The sequence below is a fragment of the Dermacentor andersoni genome, chromosome 1, assembly GCF_023375885.2.
Source record: "Dermacentor andersoni chromosome 1, qqDerAnde1_hic_scaffold, whole genome shotgun sequence".
Lineage (NCBI taxonomy): Eukaryota > Metazoa > Arthropoda > Arachnida > Ixodida > Ixodidae > Dermacentor > Dermacentor andersoni.
The window spans coordinates 68016737-68029355 of NC_092814.1; the positions used below are offsets into that span (position 1 = coordinate 68016737).

General features: G+C 45.1%; 1 long non-coding RNA gene across 1 annotated transcript; it reads right to left on the reverse strand.

Moving 5' to 3' along the window:
• Positions 1 to 506: 506 nt before the first annotated feature.
• Positions 507 to 9591, reverse strand: LOC129388201 (uncharacterized). Its single transcript, XR_008615232.1, has 2 exons — positions 9324 to 9591; positions 507 to 1095 (listed from the first exon to the last, which is right to left on the reverse strand). It is a non-coding gene; the product is annotated as an uncharacterized lncRNA (long non-coding RNA).
• Positions 9592 to 12619: the final 3028 nt, after the last annotated feature.

The following is a 12619-nucleotide window of genomic DNA, read 5'->3' on the forward strand; positions in this document are numbered from 1 at the left end:
TGTCCACACGTAAGAGCCGATCAAAGTTATTTGAAGCCGGTGATATAGTAACGACCCGGTCTCGCTTGCGATCGCGTAGGCTGGCTTTCCCTGCAGGCGTGAACTTTGACACATGCCTTGTGATACGCTCTTGTTGAGCTGGTCAGCTCAACACCGGCATCCACTCGAGACAACCATAATAAATTGGGAATTCACCCTTCGTTTCGATGAGGCATGGTGGTCGAGCATCCTTTTTGCACGGGGCGCTACACGCCAACCGTAACATTGGACAATGTCCCTGGTGGCGGCACTGTCTCGTAGCACCCGGCATGGTTTTCCATTAATATGAAAATCGTGAAGACATGGGCGTAACGGTTCCATGTTCTCGTCTCTTTCGTCCGCGTAGGAGAAAACTTCGCTAGGCTTCCCGCAGTTCGCAGCGATATGTCCGAGTTTGTGGCACTTATAGCAGCGGATTTGTCTAAAAGATTCGAATTACTTTTGTGGTTTGCACGCAGTCAAGTGCATCAAGAGAAAGGGCCTTTATTGAACGAAACACACTCTTCATACTTACATACACACACACGTACATACTATCAAATGGGGCGTTAGAGCCAACTGAGTGCGCGTGTGCAAGACATTGCGTCAGATCTGCTTTTTTTTTTATTAAATCAAAATCACTCAAGTTCTGGCATCGGGTATCTTCGTGGTGGTCGGCGGTTGCGTTCGCTTCTACGCAGTTGTGGCTCTGTGCCTCCCCCCGTGAGTCGATGTTCTAGGGTGGGCGCCAATGAGTCTGCCGCAGGAGTTGGTGCCAGACGCAGGTGTTCTCTGGTGCGCTGCAACTGGAGCCCATCTTCGGTTTCGATAATGTAGGCTCTCGGCTGTTGGCAGGCTTGACAACTGTTGCAGTGGACCAGGTTTTTGATGGCATGCTGTACACTGTGACGCGGGAGCTATCAGGAAGCTCAGCCTTGTGACTCGGTTGTAGAAGGAACGTTGTTTACGCCTGATGTCGCGGAGCCGCCGTTGCACGTCTTGAAGGGGTATGGTTTGCGGTCGCAGGTGGCTTTCTGCGACTAGTAGCAGCGTCCTCGCCTGTCGGCCCATAAGTCTCTGCATTGGAGACCCCAAGTAGGAATCGCAAGGCGTATTTCTCCACTCAAGCAATGCAGCACAAAAATCCACTGTACCGTACCGATACCTCTTCAGTAGTTTTTTGGCTTCTTGAACGGCACGTTTAGCCATTCCGTTTGATTTATTTTATTTATTTATTGATACTGCAATCCCGGTATCGGGATTATAGCAGGGTGGGAAAAAGAATTAAACAGTTTCACAAAAATGGCAAAATGTAAACAAAAGAAATAAGGGTGCAGGTTGAAGCTCTGCAGCCAGCATCAGGAATACATTTGAACAAGATATCAAACAGTAAAAAAATAAAATACACAATAGAAAAGTAAAGTGATGAAATGCAGTAACACAGACTAGGCAATATGTTGAGCAATAACGTCAGTGACGGTTGCAACACTTCATTGTTAGTGAGGTTATTCCAATCGGTAATAGTTCGTGGAAGAAATGAGTATCTAAACAGTTATTACGGATGCAAAAAGGAGTTAAAGTTAGCTGATGTTGTCGGGTCGCATACCCTGACGAAAAATGAACTAAATGGGTGATTTCAGTTCTGTAGTGTCCTTTAATTAATTGGTACATGAATTTAAGTCTTGCAGAACGATTTCGCTCATTTATTGTCGGCAGACCAGCTTTGATTAAAAGATGTGTTATCGATGTACGTCGGTAATTATTATATATGTATCGAGCAGCCCTCCTTTGAACCCTCTCTACTTTGTTTATGTTAGTCTTAGTGAATGGGTTCCAAATGATAGCAGCATAATCTAAGGTAGGCAAGACAATACATTTGTAAGCAAGGAGGCAGACAGATGGAGTGGATAACCGCAATGCCCGTCTTAAGAAAAACAATTTACGATAAGCGTTACACGTTATGAAATCAATATGTTTGTTCCAGCTGAGATTGTTAGTGACCCAGAGCCCTAGATATTTATATTCTGTTACTTCTGCAAGTGTCACATCATTAATACTGTAATCGAACGGTAAGGAATTCTTTTTGTGAGTAATCCTCATCAATACAGTTTTTTCAAAATTAATGGACATTTGCCATGATTCACACCATGCAGAAACTTTTTGCAACGTGTTATTTAGTAGTATTTGATCTGAGACACTTCTTACTTCTGTATAAATGACACAATCATCAGCGTAAAGCCTAATCTTCACAGGAATGTAAGACACAATATCATTAATATATATTAAATACAATAGAGGCCCAAGAACAGAGCCCTGAGGGACGCCAGAGTGAACTGTAAGCTTGTCAGAACAATTATTGTTAACAACAACGAATTGTTCCCTGTTTAAAAGGTAGGCTGAAATCCACTTTACTAATTGTTTGTTATGAAGTATTGTGTCTAACTTATAAATTAACTTTTCGTGAGTGACCCTGTCAAAAGCTTTCGAGAAATCCATAAATACGGCGTCAATCTGTGTTCCATTGTTAATTGAAGAGGAAAAATCATGTATAGTTTCTATTAGCTGTGTACAAGTTGAGTAACCCCTCCTGAATCCATGCTGATATTTAGTAAAGAAATTGTTAGCTTCGAGGAAGTTTGATATGTGATTGTGAATTATGTGCTCAAGTAGTTTACAAGCAGCCGATGTTAGCGAAATCGGGCGGTAATTCTTGATCAATCGCTTGTCTCCACTTTTGTGAAGCGGTTTCACTCTGGCAGTCCCCCAGTCTCTTGGGATTTGACTTTCACACAAGGACCTTGTAAATAAAACAAACAATTATTTAGATGTCCATTGCGCATATCTTTTCAAAAAGGCATTAGGTATGTTGTCCGGTCCAGGTGATTTCTTTACCTCAAGGTTAAGCAGCATACTTAAGATACCATGCTCACTAATAACAAGATCCTCCAAAGGCGGCAGTGAGGCTTCAAATTTTGGAAAGATGTTATTGTCGTTAGTAAATACAGACTTAAAATGTTCATTGAAGACATTAGATAGTTTGTGTGCATCACTGACCAGAACACCTTTGATTTCAAACTGATCATGGGTCTTTGAGGTTGGGGAAACCGAACGCCAGAATTTCTCAGGAGACTCCGATATAAATTTGGGCAAAGATTTTTCAAAATAATGCTGTTTGTCAATGCCGTTTGCTTTTTGAGCTGAGAACTAAGCAAAGCTATATCTTGTTCCAATTCCGGAGAAAGAATGTTTTCTTTTCTTTCCTGCTTCATGCACTTCAGTTTTCTTTTTAGCTGCAGTGTCGCCCGAGAAATCCATGGGTTTTTTGTTTTCTTTTTAACAATAACCGACACGTGACATTCAATACATTCATGTACCATGGCCTTGAACTGGTCCCAGAGTTCTTGAACACTTGCAGTGTTATTACAAAATGCATCAAAATTAAAGGAAAGAACATCAATAATGGAAACATCGTCAGCACGGGAGAAGTTTCTAAAATGCATTTTAGGCCAAACCTTATCAAGAGTCATGCCGTAAAGGGTCAGGAGAACAGCCTGGTGATCGGAGATACCAGGTATCACTACACACTTAGTTGCATCGAGGATTGTTCCAGAAACAAAGAAGAGGTCTAAAATAGATTTTGAATTCCCTTGTATTCGGGTGGGGTGCTCTACAGTTTGCGTCAAGTCAAACGAGAAAGCTATATCAAGCATTGACTCACTTTATTCGTCACTATGCGTTTTGAGTGCGAATGTTGACCAGTCAAAATCTGTCAAATTGAAGTCGCCTGTTAAAATAATGCGATAATTTAGCTTAATAAAGGTTGTCATAATCTTTAAGGTTATCCAAGACCATGACAGGCGATCCAGGCGGCCTATACAGTGCTCCTACAATATACCGGACATTGTTATGGTATGCCTTACAGAAAATTCATTCAATATTAGGCACTTCAGGCATGCTCAATATATTTAAATATTCTTTAAAGAGTATGGCAACTCCTCCACCTTTACCACCACGGTCTTTCCGAAGTACACTGTAGGAAGCCGGCACAAATTCACTATCGCGAATGGTATCATTTAACCATGTCTCGGTTAAGACCACGATGTCAGGATCTTCGCAAAGTAAAATTCCTTCCAAATCACTAATTTTGTTTAATATGCTTCTACAATTTACATTTAGTATTTTCAGTGATTTAGGAATGGGCTCGTGCTGTCAGTTATTTTTATTGCTCAGCTTATAATGGGCACCTTTAACTTCATCCCAGCCGTACATTACATTGTCAACAGACAATTTATTGTGCATTAGTTTCACCTTGGCTCCATTGGCCTTTTCTTGCGCAGCACTCTTCCACAGGTGCTTTCGTATTTCTCGCGTTCTGGTGGAAAAGTCTTCAGAGATTGATATTTCGGAACCCTTTAGTTTGTGCGCGGATTTCAATGCTGACGCCTTTTCTTGGTAGTCTAAAAATTTGAGCATTACGGGGCGTTTCTTATCTTTAAATTTGCGACCAATTCTATGACACCTCTCAATGCCGGAGACAGTTAATCCTAATTTGTCCTGAAAGACCTCAGTCACTACCTTACTTTCAAGCCCAGCTGCTGTCTCTTCGTCATCGTCAGGTAGCCCGTATATAACTAAATTGTTTCTGCGACTCCTATTTTCTAAGTCGTCGACTTTAGAAATGAGAGCAGATAACTGTTTATCAACCTTCGCAACAGTGTCCTCCATTGTTTTCACACGTTTGTTCAGTGCGTTCAAACCAGCCAGCTGTTTTTCGAAACCTTCTATGCGTTTGGTCAGTGCTGAAATGTTCTTCTCAATATCGTTTTGAGAACTCTGCAAGGCTTCCACAAATGTGGTCAACTTTCCCTGGCCAATCAGTAATTCGGAAAGCATTTCTTTTTCTGTGGGACCCGGATTTGCCTCTATATCGCCACATACCAGCAAGTCACTTGGCATAGAAAAGACATAATTCATCATCATCATCATCATCAGCCTGATTACGCCCACTGCAGGGCAAAGGCCTCTCCCATACTTCTCCAACTACCCCGGTCATGTACTAATTGTGGCCATGTTGACCCTCCAAACTTCCTAATCTCATCTGCCCACCTAACTTTCTGTCGCCCCCTGCTACGCTTCCCTTCTCTCGGAATCCAGTCCGTAACCCTTAATGACCATCGGTTATCTTCCCTCCTCATTACATGTCCTGCCCATGCCCATTTCTTTTTCTTGATTTCAACTAAGATGTCATTAACGCGCGTTTGTTCCCTCACCCAATCTGCTCCATAATTGACATAATTGAAAACATTTAAAAAAGATAGTGGGCAGGGCAGCAGCACTAAGAAGCGATGATCGCTTCGATAGCATTTAGTAGGTAAGTACTGACTAACCTGCAGCACGAAACAGAAGGGATTCCTTAGCATGTTGGCTTGCACCACTGGAACGGAAGTGGTGCAAGCCAATCTTGCCGACAAAATTACGGATGTTTTGGCGGCTGAATGGTGGCCCATCGTCAGTGCATATTCGCTGCGGGAAGTCGTGTGTGGCGAATATGTCGGCGCAAGCAGCAATCACCTTGTCGGCTGTTGTCTGCACGGGCCTTAGTTCGAAAAAGAAAGTATAAAAGTCAACAACCACCAGGTACTCTATGCCATTGTGACAACAAATGTCGGCTCCTACAACTTCCCAAGGTAGTCTTGGAATTTCATGATTCACCATTGGAAAGCGTCGATTTCGCGGCTTGTGTTTCTGGCAGGTCTTGCAGCGTCGGGCAACTTCTATATTACTCTTTATAGAAGGCCAAAATAGCACAGTTCGGGCACGTGCCTCCATGTCTGCTCCTCTATGCGCGGCATGAAGGCAGGCGAGTACTTCTCTGTGCATCTTGACAGGAATGATGAGGCGGTTGCTCCGGAACACGAGACCGTCTTGCGTATGTAGCTCGCCACGGAAGCTCCAGTAGCAACGTAGTTCGCCACCGATATTTGCTGTCCGGCCACTGCGTGCTAGCATACTGTCGAATTTGCACCATCACTGGGTCCTCGTCGGTTTATTGGAGAACTTGGCTCAGCCGACTGTCTGAAACCTGAAGACAAGCAACGGTATTCACATAGTAATTCAGGCACTGTTCTGTCAGTAGCGCTTTGCTCGGGAATCGCGATAAAGCGTCAGCGACAAACAGCTGCTTTCCAGATGTGTATTTGACGACTATCGGGTACCTTTGTAAGCTGAGGCGCATGCGCTAAGTCGTAGAGGGCGTTGGCATGACGGCTTCTTAAATATCATTTCTAGTGGCTTATGATCCGATTCTGCTACAGCTACAGGCTGTCCGAAAAGACAGTCACGAAATATTTCACAGCCGTGAAGGATTGCCAGCATCTCTTTAAATCTGGGCATACCTTTGCTGCGTTTCTGTCAGCGAACGCGAAGAGTACGCTAGCAGATGCCCATCCTGTATAATTACTGCGCCAATTCCGTTCTGGCTGGCGTCTACCGATAGCCTGATCGGTTTGCCCTTCTGGTAGTCGCTTAATACAGGAGCTGTGGCAGCGCTTCCTGTAGAGCCTTGAAGCTTGCTTCGTGAGGGTCTTCCCAAACCCACGCGACATCCTTCTTTAGTAGTTCTCGAAGTGGCGCTGTTAGGTTTGACATATTCGGAATAAAGCGAGAGACAAAATTTACCATGCCCAGGAAAGTCTGCAGCTCCTTCTGGTTGCTTGGCGTCTGGACTTGCAAGATGTCTTCTAGCCGCTGTGGATCCCAACTCAGCCCTGTTAAGAACGGCTCGCTGACGTGCAAGTTTTGCCAGGCAGTTGCGACAGCTGGCGTCAACTTTTCCTGGAACGCCACCGCAAACCTCTAGCCTCGGCGTCACTAAGTCGACTGTGTGTGGAGAACAATACGCGCGTCCTTGACTCCGTCGCTGGGTGCAACGAAGCAGGCTTTGTGCCTGAACCCGCCAACGTGGTCTGCTATGAACAAGGGAGTCCCCGGGGGAACGTAGTTCGAGGTCCCTTCCCACGCGCCGTTCAAGACGCAAGACAATAGGCAACCAGCCGCTCTGCGGGGTCAGCTCGGGGAATAAAAGGCACCTCTCCTGATGTAATCCCCGAGTTCTACGAAGCCCGTCTGGCCTCGGTTGGGGACCGTGAACCTCGCGCAAAGAAGTGTGTTTGTGTGTGTGTGTGTCCCGCCCGCAGAGAGGAGACTCGTTTACGATGACTGGTCGAACGTTTCCCTCACCTTGGGATCGAGGGAGGACCGTGTGTTTATAAACCGCTGTTGTGCGGCTGCTCAGGGTACTTTTCTCTCGCAGTCATGCTAGACTGATGAACTACAACGTCCTGATGTAGATACTGTAAATAAACCCATATTCCTCGTTCTCGATGAGAAGCAGTCCTTCCCTTCAACAACGTCCTCAGCGTGGATAAGTTGGACGACGGCATGGGCCAGCTACCATCTAATTCATGCCCGACTCAAATCTTGACAACTGATTACGAGCGATGGGATTGAGCCCCCAATCCTTACAACTGGATGTCAGCGCTGGGATCGTCCTACAACTCTAACAGCCCGTCACGTGTCAGAACGTGTCCTAGGCACCGGACAGATTCGTGTAAAAAACGGCATTTCTTTGTGTTCAATTTCAGGTTGTACTCTTGGCATCGTCGCAGGGCGTTTACAAGGTTCATGTCGTGCTCGCTTTTCGTTCTGCCCCCAACTAGAATATCGTCCATGACAAACGCTGCGCTGCGCCTTTGAGGCCTTCTAGTACCCGGTGCATGGCATGCTGAAATATTTCCGGTGCGAACGAGATCCCAAAAGGCATGCGTAAAAACCTGTAACGGCCATAGGGAGTGCTCATTGTGCAGATTTTGGAGCTTTCTTCATCTAGCTTTATTTGCCAGAAACCGGACGCTGCGTCCAAAGTTGTAAAGTACTGCGTGCCATTGATCGAAAGTGCTATGTCTTCCAATGTTGGCATTGGATAGTGCTCGCGAAGCAGTGCTTTGTTCAGATCACAAGGGTCTAGGCAAATTCGTAACTTCTCTCCTTTAGTGACGACGACCACGTTGCTGGCCCACTCCGTCGGCTCTGTCACTTGCGCGATCACTCCCGATGTCTCCATGCAGTCCAGCTCTGCTTTCACCTTGCTTTGCAATGCTATTGGAATCGCCGTGCCAGTTTCACCGCTCCCAGGGAACCAGGCTTGAGCTTCAGGTTCTAAACCGCGCCCTCCAATTGACCTAGGCCCTCGAACACGTCTTCGTAAGGCTTAGCAGCATCGTAAAGCTCCAGTTGCTCGACAGAAGAGACTCTTTGGAATAAGCCTAACTCTTCAGCAACTGCGCCGCTCAATGTCACGGCAACTTCGTGTTCTACAACAAAAAAGTCTGTCTGAATCTTGCTTCCTCTCGCCGCAATTTCGAGACGAACTTCTTTCGTCGCTTTTTTCTGGAAGCCAAAGAACGTGTTTAAAACTACGTTACAGCCGTGTGGCTGCTTGTTTGTTATTTTCTGCAACTAGCTGCGCGCGATAATCGAGCACGTTGCGCCTGTGTCTAGCTTGCAAAAAACTGGTTTTCCTTCTACCTGAACGGTAGCCGTCCAGCGATAGTCTTTCCCACGGGCATGCGATACTGTTTCCAACCAGAAATCGCCTAGCGTTTCGCCGTCTTGCGTTTCAATAGATGCTAACTTTTGCTCTTTCGGGTGAAATTTTTTGGGCATCTTCTTGCAGGCTATGGTGAAGTGAGTACTTCCGCCGCATTTTCTGCATGTGCGTCCTTTTGCGGGGCAGACATGGCCAGTCTGATGAACCTTTGCGCACTTTGTGCAACGCCAACATTTTGCCTCAGATAGTGCGTTCATCTCGGCAGCGTAATGGCTTTTGGGGCGTGCCTGTATTTCTTCGCACTGTTCCTTGCCATGTTCTCGCGAGCGGCACATTTCTACAGTCTTTGTAAATGAAGCATTTTCAGAGACGAGCTTTTCTTGCAGCCTTTTGTCTCTTATTCCGAGAATAACACGGCTTCTGAGCATACGCTCTTCGAGTTGCCCAAACTCGCAACTTTTTGCTAGCACTCGTAGGTCTGTTAACCAGTCGTTGAAGCTTTCACCCTCATTTTGGTCACGCTTTCCAAAACGAAACTCGTGATAGGCTATAGGTTTAGTGCGGGCTTGTAAAATGCCTCAAATTTAGGTTTCAGGACTTCTACGTCCGACTTCTCTTCATCTGGTGCAAAAACAAAAGTGCTATACGTCTTGCGTGCGTCCTCTCCGATAATCATGAGAAAAGTGGCTGCCTGTACCTCTTTGGGTTGCTGGTTTAGGTACGTTGCCGTTGCGAAGAGCTCGAACTGCTGCCGCCACGTCTTCCAACTTTACCATGCGTCTCCTGTGGTGTCCAGGACTCTCGGCGGTGGCAGTAGCGTGGCGACTGGGGCGCTGGTCTGCTGGCGCTGTTCCCCGTTCTCGTACTAGTTCGGACCTTCGAGCCACCCTTGTTGGCTTGCTACCAGTCCGCTTTTCCTTCACCGGCTGCGTACGTCGGCCGCAGTCCGACTACTTCTGACACCATGTGGTTTGCACGCAATCAAGTGCGTCAAGAGAAAGGGCTTTTATTGAACAACACATTGTTATATATACATACTATCAAAGGGGGCGTTAGAGCCAACTGAGTGCGCGTGTGCATGACAGCGCATTGCGTCACAACTTTTTCTGCTCTTTTTGTACGGTTTCGCCATTTGACTTCTCTTCGCTCTTTTCCGACGTCCTTTCCTCTTGCGTCTACATACTCCGGTCGTTTCGTCTGCGATTCCTTTTTGAACGGAAATTGTTTCCGCGGGCCATTTCAAGCGTCCCAATTTCCGTCCTCGGCGTTCAGCTTTCTGCACGTTGCGTACTCTTCGGCTAATTCGGTTACCCTTTCCACAATGTTTACGTTTCGTCTGTCTTGCACCCACAGCTTCACAGATATATACATATGCCATAACGTTCGTCTTTTTTCTTCTTTTATATATATATATATATATATATATATATATATATATATATATACACACACGTGGGGTTCGGAAAGCTGGTCGACCCCCCCCCCCCTCGGAAGAACGAAAGCTCTCCGCCTATGGCGAGGCTTATTTGCAACGTTCGTATACGTTTCCGACAAAGTGAGATATGCACTATATGAAAGAATCGATTAATTAACCAGCCACGCACTTCGAACCAATAAAGTTCACAAGCTCTTTATTGGGCGTATGGTAGCGCATTGGGTATTGTAGGCGAACTACAAAAACGTCCGTGTGCCGTGCCTTGTGTCTTAAGAGAACGGCAGACGACCGAAGTTAACCCGGGTTCCCTCACTACGGCGTGCCTGATAATCAGATGGTGGTTTTGGCACGTAAAACCCCAGAATTTAATTTCATTTTAATTGGGTATCGGGTAGTATTTTCATTGGGTGCGACCCCATAGCTTTCGCAGAAGTTGTAAAAGGGGCTCCTAGACTATGTGCTTTTTATACATAGGTTGTTCAATAAATACTGACACTAGTTGTCTGAAGTCTTTATTTCCGAAATTTATTATTCGCCACTTTTATCCTTTTCTATAATGCGCTCCACTGTAAGCGAAATGCACGCGTCTCATCGTCTCTTCCACGCTTGGATAACGTGAATAAAGCCATTTTTTGACACCTACTTAAAAATCGCCTCCAATGCATTTCTACGCCTGATTCCATGTCCTGTTTTATGTCAAATCAATGTCATTTTTTACCGTTGTTAGAAACATCGCAGCAATCGGAACTGCCCATTGTACAGTTCCGATCGGGATCGAATCCCGGCCACGGCATACGTGTCGCGGTAAAGGTTACTGCTGCGCTAGCTGCCGCGGCGACGGCAGCTTGCGACGTGAGAAGCGACGTCCCTAGCCTTTCGTGCATAAAAGAACCAGCCCAGCAACTGATTTCAGTGTTGTTGCAGCACCACTATGAGCGGCGGCATGCTGTCAAAATTACCAATACTCCCGTTACTCTAATTTACCATTACTATCATTATTCTAAAGCAATAACGCATCCACTTTCGCAGGGAAGCGGTGGCGAGTAAATGTTTGCACATTATATTGTAAAGCAATGCAAGAAAATGGTGATGAATGCAATCTTTTACGGCTAGTGTGTTAAGCGAATCTAACCGAGTTCCATCTAAAAAAAAATGTGGGGCCAAAATTACGATATGATTATTAGGCGCGCCGTAGTGGGGCACTCCGGATTAAGTTCTACCACCTTTAACGTGCACCGAGTGCACAAAACACGGGCGTTATTGTATTTCGCCCCCATCGGAAAACGGCCGCCACGGCTGGGATTTGACCCTGCGCTCTCGGCTTCGCAAGGGTCGTCTCTTAAATTTTAAGGATTTAGTGTTCGTTAATTGGGTGTTTTTCGCGGCGAAGATTGTGTAGTTGGTTTTAGTTATGTTTGCTGGGAGGCGATTAGAACCAAGCCAGTTCGACAGTTCTCGCACAAAATTATTAGTATTATTAGTAGAGAAACGATTAGTATCGTCTGCATACAAGTTGCCATCTTCTGGATGGTAGCCGAGCAGATCGTTGGTATACCCCAGAGAAAGAAAAGGGTCCAACAAGGATGCACCCCTGAGGTATTTCAGCGTTAGTCATTTGCGGCGAAGACGCTATGTTATTAAGTGGGACATATATACCACTGGCGCCTTCTCAAATACGTACTAATGAGGCTTGCCACGAACAACACACTTACCGAGTTTCTTCAGTAATATACTGCGATTCACTAGATCAAAAGCCCTAGTCAGCTCCATGAAAGCACTCATAAATATAATAATTTCTTCCAATATTTGATTTTGTTTTCTTCTACAATGTTGAGTAGTCCAGTCTCCGCCGCTCTTTTTTTTCTATACCTTATTGCTATTTTGCATAAATGTTTTGTATTGCAAGTAACTTATTGTCTAAACGAGCTAGCTAGCAGTTTCTTTAAAAAATTTGGAGAACGGAGCCGATATGGATATTGGATGGTATAATTAGTCATGGCCATCTTATCTCCTTTCTTAAACACTGGTACAAGCTTAGAAATGTTAAGTTGCGTCGGAAATGCGCTTGAAAGAAACATTTGGTTAATGATATGTGACAATGGGCCACACATGCAAATCAAGCCATGTTTTAGCAACGCCATAGAAATGGAGTCTCGACTAAAGTTGATAAGGTAGTATTCTTTAAGGAAATAACAACGTAACCTCTTGTGGGTCAGTAGGTTAATGAAAGAAATAATTAGGGCTACTTGTTGTTAATGGAAAGTCTGACTGTGGAATAATTATATGCATTGTCTGTGGTCATATTAAAATGCATTGTCGCAAAGTAACTATTAAAGCTTTGAGTAATATATGGGTCACTTGCTTTGTGCCTTTTACAGAGATACCACCTGTGCTATTTCTAATCCACCTGTATAGATAACTTTCCGTGTTGCTTGGACGTCGCGCTGGCGCTTGCTTGACTTTTGTGTCGAAATAACATCGCTTGGAAATTTCTAGTCTTTCCTTATATGCCCTATACTCGTTTTTCTAAACTAATGGTGTTGCATTTGCTTTAGTTT